Source organism: Argiope bruennichi, chromosome 5, assembly GCF_947563725.1.
Source record: "Argiope bruennichi chromosome 5, qqArgBrue1.1, whole genome shotgun sequence".
Classification (NCBI taxonomy): domain Eukaryota; kingdom Metazoa; phylum Arthropoda; class Arachnida; order Araneae; family Araneidae; genus Argiope; species Argiope bruennichi.
In genome coordinates, this window is record NC_079155.1 from 128,472,548 (window position 1) to 128,482,566 (window position 10,019).

Here is a 10,019-nt window from a genome sequence, read left to right on the forward strand (position 1 = left end):
CAGTAAAGTTTTTTTTGTTTGTTTGTTTTTGTTTCCAGATCAATTCTTTTATATTTTCAATATTGGAATTCGTTTTTTGATTTGAAAGATATAACGGTCTTTTGTTTATAAAAAAGCGAAGTTGCGTTTAAAAATACTTTAAGGTGGATTTTTTTTTTTTTTTTTTTTTTGCATCTTACTTTTAAGTTTAGACAAGGTTTCATTTTTTGTTTCTCCTCATATTTCTACTCTGCTTAATTCAATTTGTCCGAGGTAAGATTGTTCCTTTATATTTTGTGTATTTTTTCTTCATTGCAAGCTGAGTCACACATTTGTATCAGTGCAAGACTTCAGTGATGATTCCTTTCTGAATCTCTCGCCTTCAACACGATGCCTCAAATTACTGACATTTATTTTTTGAATGAAAAACCTGCCAAGGACCTTGTGCTAAATTTAGGTCAGAAACATTACGAGGAAATAAACGTTATTTTTTCTAATGCGAATGCTTCTTCTCAAATACCGCGCACAAACCCCATTCTGATGCAAACTTTCATAAAGCAAAATATCGACAGACACTCAAATATCATGAACGTGAGATTTACCGGGCAAGGGAAACTAATTTTTACTACAAAGGATCCGGGATGCGCAAAACAACTTCTTAGCTTAGAACAGATTAACGATACTAAGGTTAATTCAAACGTTGTTTGGGAAGGAGTTACTTCTAGATTTCTGCTTATTGATATGCCCACATGTGTTCCACTCAAAGAAGTTGCAGACGAACTGCGACAGTTTAATGATATTGAAATCAGAGAGATGAGACGTTTTGTCAAACAAAATTCGACACAACAACTTGTCCAACTCTCGTAACAATTCTGGGTACTTCTCGTCCGGATTCAGTTAAACTTTAACTTACAATCCACAGAATTCGACCTTTTACCGATCGGCCTAGACAGTATTCAAAATGTTACAGTTTCCTACACCCATCTAGGATATGTTCGAAAGACCAAGTTTGTCAATTATGTGGAATAGAACACGTTGGAAATTGTCAAAACCCAGTTAAATGCATTAATTGCCAAGATTCTCATGCAGCAACATCTGAAGCCTGTCCCTTGTACGTCAAAGAACAACAAATTTTGGATCTAAAATGTCGTAACCACCTCACTACGGGGGAAGCACGACGCATATTTAATGCGTCATCTAATACAACTTATGCGACTGTTACTAGATCGAACACGGAACCCATTGACTTTGAAAAATCTTTAAACTACAAAATGGAATCCAGCATTCAAAACATCAACAAAAAGATGGAACAACATTTCAACGACAAAATGGAATCCATCATCCAAAACATCAACAAAAAGATGGAGCAACATTTCAATGCGCTATTGGAAATATTTCAAAAGACGGTCGAGTCTATGGTGCAACAGTTAGTTCATGTGATTGACAAAGGTGAAAAAATTAAATCTCCATCCAAGAAGAAAAAAGCTTTACTTAATGCTTCGAAAAACTTCACTAGTTCTACTAGTCAACCCATGCAATGGGACGCTGGCGGCCCTGCTGGGACTTCGGATTAATAATCTTTTTTTTGCACTTTTGTTTTCTTTTTGCTGTTTTCTGTTCCTCTCCCGCTTTACTGCTTGTTATTTGTTTTCTCTTTACAAAGCACTGCTTCAGTTTTATCTTTCCCAAATGCTTGGGGATTTTTTTTGTGTGTGCGTGTACGTCACCCCGGTGTTTGGTTGACCTCTTGCAGAGTTTGCAGATTGTTTTTTCCTTTTCTGTTGGTTTAATTTATTAGGATGCGTTTTGTTCAGTGGAATTGCCGTAGTATTAGGAATAAAAAAATCTGACTTGGTTTTCCCCCCTTCTCGATTTCAGATTTCTGGATTTTTCAAGAAACTTTTCTTTTTGCTGAAGAAGATTTTAGTTTCTATAAAAAAAAAGGTTTTTTAGATCTCACATGGAAGGCAAACTGGGAGGGGGCCTTTTAATTGGAATCCCCGATCATTTGTCGGCATACATAATCCCTTCCGATGTACTTCAAAATTCGGACGTGGAAATACTCACCGTTAAAATCATTACAGCTTCTCCAAACTTTTGTATAGTTAAAATTTACGTTCCTACAGGATTTGACATTGAAATTTTCGGAAACTTTTTTAACTCACTTTCTGAATCAACGTTCATCTTTGGTGACTTTAATTGACATCACCTTTTTTGGGGCTCAACCACTTCTTCCAGACTCAGCAACAATTTTGTCGATTGGTTAACGGATTCAAATTTTGTCATTTTAAATACTTCGAACCCGACGCACATTACTCCTGCAGGTAACCAATCATTTCTGGATCTTATCCTTTGTTCCAAATCACTCTTCTGTAGCTCAGATTGTTTTGTTGCTGAATCATCTTTTGACAGCGACCATTTCCCCATAATTTCCACCTGCAAAGTTTTACACAAGAAACAAAGGTTCCTCACAGAAATTAAATGGCAATCTATTCTTTTTCAATCGGAAAAAAATTTTGAAGATACAAATCTTAACCTAGATTCAGTTTCATCAAACATTTCAGAAATCATATCCAATAATACTAGAAAAATACTTTTGAATAACAAACAATACCCACCCTGGTGGGATAAAACCTGTCACAAACTTAACAACTTTAAAATCATATATCGGAAGAAAGCATTAAGATGCATATCAACTAAATGTTGGATTCTTCACAAAAAATTCGCAAGCAGGTTCAAATTTTATAGTAAACAAGCAAAACAAAAATTTTGGGATAACTTATGTAATAGTGCAAGAAATCCTCGTTTATTTTATTCTATCTTAAGAAAACTGAATCAGCAATATGAAGATAATAACCCCTTCAACACCATTTCTGTTAACAATTCTTTTATCACAAACCCATTCGTGCAAAGTAGTCTGTTCGCAGAATTTTATGCCAACAATTCCAGTTCTCACGAACCATTACCAATCCAGTTTATGGACAATCAGGAAAGCGAATTAAACGGAGCACATTCCCGACTCCTTTTTCAAAAAACTTTTAAAAAATGCAAATTATTACATCCTTCAATTATTTCAACAGATTTTTAACACAGCATATGTTTCCAAAACATAGAAACATACACTTATTATTCCCATTCCAAAACCAAATAAAGACAAGCTTCAGATAACATCATATAGGCCAATAGCTCTAACATCTGTTTTTTCCAAAATCTTTGAACTTATGTAAGAGAATTACTGATTTTCTTACAAAGAACAAAAAACTTCATCCAAAACAATTTGGTTTTTTACCATACAAGGACAATAGGGCAGCCACTTACTCATTATATTACAGCATTTCAAAAGCAAAGAGGGAAAAAAACATTTAATTGGTATTAGTCTTGACATCGCAAAAGCTTGTGATTCGGTTTATATTGACGGATTGATATATAAATGCTTGGAATTGGGCATCTGCGGGAAGATATGCGCTTGGTTGCATCAATTCCTTAGTCGTTCCAAGTGCGATAGAGACAAACACTCTCCGACATAAGAATTACAAACAAAGGATTAGCACAAGGTAGTGTCCTCTCGCCAATCTTATGGGCAATTTTTATATCGGATTTTTTTTAAACTCTTGAAAATGAAGTTGATTGTTTGATCTTTGCGGAAGACATATTTATTTTTTGCTTGCACCAGTCTATTGAACTTATTACTAAGAAATTACAAAAAACAATGGAAAACGTACATCAATAGTGTACGTATTGGAAGCTTTCAGTTAATGCAGAGAAAAGTTACATAGCCGATCTTTCAAACAAAATTAATTTTACCCACCCAAATATCTCACTAGCAGGAACGAACATTCAATGGAAAAACTCAATTACATTCCTCGGAATTCCTTTTTCAAAAAGAAATCAAAACGGATCGATCTTCAATAAAATTAAAAATAAAGCTTTAAAAAAATCAACGCATTAAAGGATTTTGCATATAAACATTATGGCACAATATTATGAAATTCTTGGAGAAATTCCAGACATAAAAAATATTGCTAAATGGACAAGAAATAGAAGAGAAGACATCATTTGCGCTAGAATTTCTACCAAAACACTCATCACACCTGGCCTTCTACATCGTTTTAACCTGTTGAATCAACCAAATTGCGAAACATGCCATTTTTTGAATAATTTGGATCATATCTTACTGCACTGCCGAAAATACTCAAGCATCAGACGTTGCCTGTGGTCGAAGTTGGGCCCCAACTCTCTTTCAACCTGTAATTTCAAACAACTCACGAGCAAAGCATTTGCAGATAAACTTTCTCTCCATATTTTCCTTCAACACTTCAATTTTTTGACATTTATTAATTAGAGATATTGTTGAACGCTGGGATGACAGCCTTTGTAGCTAAAAATCCCTAAATCCTCCTCATTCAAAATTTTATATTTAAATTTAAATATCACTCGTGATTTTTCAGCTATTTCTTTTACAATTATTAAATAGAATTATCATATCCACCAAATTTTCCAAAAAATTTAATATTCTGCTCTAATAATTCTTGTCAAAATAAATTCATTCTATTTTTAGAATAAGTAGGGTAAATTATTACTTTTTAATATTGTAATTCTGAATCAATCATAAAGTATTAATTAAGCACTTCCTCTCATGGAAAATCATCATATTCACAGAACCAAAATTTTAAATCATGTTTTTAGTTTTTCTTCTCGCAAATATGTGTGTATCACATTAAATTGCTACTTAGAATTTTCTATCAAAAATATTCGCAAAAAATATATCAAATATATTTGATATCAAAATATCAAAAATTTCATGTAGATTTAAAATAACATTCTTTTTACTGAATCATCTATTTTTGACATAATATAATATTCCATGTAAAAATATTCTATTAATAATACTATAATACATATATTAAACGTTCTTCTCATTCTGCATTATATATCCTGACTCGAATAACTGATGTAATACGCAAAAGATGAAGATATGTTTGTTTTTTCAAGTTTTATTATCTTGTGATAACTGAAGACAAACCTAAGCTTTCCCTAAATGATTTTACGTTTAAGCACAAGTCAATTTGATAGGATGGGAATACTTAACAAAGTAATTATTAAATCTCTAGTTGTCTAGTTAGTTTGTCCAGTTAGTTTTATATATATATATATATATATATATATATATATATATTGCTACCGGGAACGAATAGAGTCATCGTAAGAAAGACCGTTGTACGATCGGTCCTGTACGTGCTGAGATCAATGAACTTAGAGCTTGGCAACAGACTTGGCGAGCATTTGGAGACTTGGTGATAAATTTGGCGAGTTTGGCGACTTGGCGATAAATTTGGCGAGTTTGGCGACTAAAGGGATAATACCGGAAAGTTCGAGAACTTTCATGATCCATCTAGTAAGACCCGAGGTACAGCCAGATGCGCCCTGATTGGTCAGAAGATTCTAGCCCCGCCTCCCGGAACTATAAAAGACCTGCAATCTGAAGCTGCGAGGAAGAGATAAGAGGGATCCGATGGGTTGCAATATTGACGAGGTCAGTGCTTGGGATTTGACCTGTGAAGACGTGCCTCTTGTGAGCTCCTGTTAAAGCTGGCCAACTCCGGAACAACCGAAATCAGCATCTGTCCTGACTCGTCCTTTTTAGGATCAGCCTTTGGGAGGGACAGAATGTCTGAAGATGACGAACCTTTCAAGCGGATATGCTTGGAAGAACAAGAAATGCAGATTGAAAATGACCTAGCTGACGAGGAATCAGACATATGCAACATCTGCTTTCAAAAAGAAAGAGCAGCCAGCTGCCTCAAAATACAAGAAATAAATCTGAAACACACGGAAAACAAAAGAGCAGTCTACGACACCTTCAAGTTCCATTCAGCAGAGACCGAACAGGACTGCATCACCCTCACCAGAGAATCCATAGACATAAAGAGGGAAATGGAGTACTTGAAGGGTGAGTTGAGAAAGCTTAGTGTTTTTGAGTGTAGCAAGCCGGGAGTGTGCAAACTTTCCCCAGTAGAAAAACCCAACTCCCCCACCCCAAAGGAAAATGAATTCCAAATCGTGCCAAAACGAAAGGCAGCGAGAAAAAATAGTGAGGTAGCTACCCCAAGCAGTAGCATCCCGACCCAAAACAAATTTGAACACCTCGATAAGATTAAAGAAAACGAACCACCCGTAACAGAAAGCGTCCCCCCCATTATGCTTAAATTCACCCCAGACTACCATAGGGTCTTAGAAAAATTGCATTCAAGTTGCAAGATTAAAGACTCCAAATTAGGAAATGGTTTTATCAGGGTTTTCCCTGAAGATAAAAATGAACACATAAAAATCCAGGAGTGCTGTAAGAGAAATCAGTTTGAATTTTACATATTACAGCCGAGAGCCGAAAGGCCGGTAAAAGTAGTAATAAAAGGCTTACACATCGAGCAAATTGAAGAGGATCTTAAGGAACACCTGGTTGAAAAGGGATTCTCTGTTGATAAAGTCACCAGGCTAACCCAGGCAAAAACCCGCTGCCCCCTCCCCCTCTACCTAGTTGAGCTGAGGAGAACTAAAAATGTGCAGGACATCTATAAAATAGAACATATCAGGTACCTCAGAGTCACTGTCGAGGAGTACAGGGGCAGGAACACCGTAGCTCAATGCTACAAGTGTAATTATTTTGGCCACAGAGCCTCCAACTGCCAAATGAACCCTAGATGCTTAAAATGCAATGGAAATCACAACACTAGGGAATGTCAGATTAAGGAAAAAGTGGACAACCCAGTCTGCATAAATTGCAAGAAACCAGGGCATATCGCATCCTTTAGGGGTTGCGAGGCCTTCCCAAAAATAGTAAACAAAAATAAAAACCCAGAAAATATCATAAGTCACCCTTTTAGGCAGAATCAGGCGTTAATACAGCCTAATAAAAGTTTCGCCCAACTCTTTAACGGCAACAGAGCCCAACAGATGGCGCCACAGAAATTAACTGCAACCGCAGAAATAAATATAAACAAACCCGAGACCGTAAACAAAGACGAGATAACCAGCAGCTTCACTGCTATAATTGAAATATATAAGGAGGTTAAGGAAATAATAAAGCATGTCCCGGAAATTTTAATTATGGCCAAGGAGCTCAAAAAAGCTGAGAAAATAGAGGACAAATTACAAATAATATTCAGGACTGTATTACAAGCCATAGAGAAGGGTAATGAATAACATTCACCCGTGACGCCCTAAAAACTGTGTGCTGGAACGCAAACGGGATAAAAGGCAAAATTAACGAGCTGAAACTGTTCATTAATAAGCATAGCCCCGATCTCATTTTATTACAAGAAACCCACCTGAGACCCGGACAAAAAATCCACATTGCAAACTATTCAGGGTATTACCAATATAGGGAAAATCAGGACGACCACAGAGCGAGCGGAGGAACGGCAATCTTAGTCAAAAACATCATACCCCACTACCAAGTAAACCCTCTAACTCTGCATCATGTCGAAGCGACATTAGTTGCTATTACCCCCAGAAACAGTGATCCAATTACTTTCATCTCAACCTACGTCCCCCCAAGTGCCGACCACAACTTATTCATTTTCGATATCGAAAACCTACTCCAAATCAGCCCAAACCCCATCATCTGCGGTGATTTTAATGCGCACCATATTTCCTGGAATTGTATTCATAATAACCCAAAAGGAACTACCCTCAGGAATTTCATCGATAGTGCAGGGCTTGAAGTCCTGGCGCCTAGCGAACCAACCCGTTATGGACCAAATTCCGCGTCAACAATAGACCTTACTATAATTAAAGATTTCCTCTTCCCATATTGCATCCAATCCCTACCTGAAATGAGTTCCGATCATAATCCGATAGCCCTCACCTTCTATTTTAATTATTCAATACCAGAAACAAACGCAAAAACCAGAGTAAATTGGAAAAATTTTATTAAGGATCTCAGGAAGTCGCACTTCCAAGTCAACAACCTCAATCACCCAGAAGGAATAAACAAACTTGCCGAAGAAATCGAAAACGCAATAGTGACCAGCAAAAATATTAACTCCCTCCCCATTAAAAATAACCAACCTTACATAAACCCCCAATTAAAAAATTTAAATGCAGAAAGGAACAAAATAAGGAAATTGTACCAGCTAAATAGATCCCCCGCGACGAAAGCAGAGCTAAATAGACTAAACAAACTTATAAATAAATTAGATAATGATCTGAAAACCAGGGAACTATCCGAAAATTTAGCCAGACTGAATAATGAGAACGGTGAGCTGTGGGCCTTTGTGAGACCCTTCAAAAAGAAAAAACACCACATTCCGACCCTTAATGGTCCGGCTAGTATTGCACAAACCGACCTCGAAAAAGCAAACTGCCTAGCGAACAGCTTGGAGACCCAATTTAATCTAAACAATTTAAGCCATGAGGAAACTGAAATCGAGGTCGAGGAAACTTTAAGTCACTACCGCGACACCCAGATGGCGCCACTGAAACAAACATGCCCCGTATCTGAACTCCCGTTACCATCTGAAATAATTGCAAACATCCAAAAACTTAATGTAAACAAAGCTCCCGGATTTGATAACATCTCCAATAAAATTATTAAGAAACTACCACTAAACATTATCATGATTTTTACCCTGTTAATACAAAAGATTTTGGAAGTAGGCCACTTCCCAACAAGATGGAAGACAGCAACGGTGGTTCCTATTTTTAAGCCAGGAAAGGACCCCACAGACCCAACCAGCTATAGACCAATTTCACTACTTTCAACTTTAAGCAAAATTGCTGAAAGTATCATACTCAAGAGGCTGAACACACACCTAATAGAAAACAACACCCTGCTCCCAGAGCAATTTGGTTTTAGACCTAATCTCTCCACTACACACCAACTTGTCAGAGTAGTAGAGTACATAACAGAAGGATTTACTAATAAACAAAAGACAGGTGCTGTCTTCTGGATATACAAAAAGCATTTGATCGAGTGTGGATAGATGGATTAATTTACAAGATGATTCAAAATCGGGTTCCAGGCTACCTGATTAACATCTTAGAGTCCTATCTCACTGACAGATCCTTTAAAGTCAGGATACAACATGAATACTCAGACACCAAACTCATAAATGCAGGAGTACCACAGGGCTCCAAGTTAGGCCCAGTACTCTTCTCACTGTACATAAACGACATGCCTAAACAGTTTGACACTATGCTATGTTTATTCGCAGACGACACAGCGATACTAGCCAGAAATAAAAACGTAAACTATGTACACATTGCCCTTAATAGACATCTTAAAATTTTAGATGACTGGTTCCAAAAGTGGAAGATCGAAATAAATGCGAATAAAACGGAAGCAGTACTGTTTCACAAGGGCCAGCAGCAACCGAACTTTCCCAAAGTTAAAATTAAAAACAGCCTAGTGCCGTGGTCTCAGGAGGCTAAATATTTAGGACTAATACTTGACTGTAAACTAACTTGGAAAAAACACTTTTTATCTATTAAAGACAAGTTCCGAGCTTTATCCCGTAAATTCTACCCCCTATTAGCTCGAAACTCCAAATTGAATAGGGACATGAAATTGCTTATTTTTACAGCCTATTTGCGTCCAGTACTCATGTATGCATGCCCTGTCTGGGGATATGCCGCTAAAAGCAATATCAAAATAATACAACAACAATACAATAGAATAATTAGGAGTATCTGTAAAGCTAAATGGTATATGAGAACGACAGATCTTAATAAAGCCCTGAATTATAAATCCTTCCACGAAGTAATGCAGAAATTGTCTGTTAACTTTTTCAATAAAATGGATACCAATGACAATGATGCAGTCAAAAGTATCACCAAATACTCTCCCGATATTAAAATTAAAAGACCCAGAAATAGCACCATCTCTCAGTAAATCAGAACACACCCCAACTAACTTATTCCCGTACAACCCACCCGAAATAGACCTGTACCCCATTGGCTATCAATGAACAATAGATTCCACACAGCATTAAACCTCTCAACCGCTAACTACAGCACACTTCCCAGGTTTTGCACACGGCACT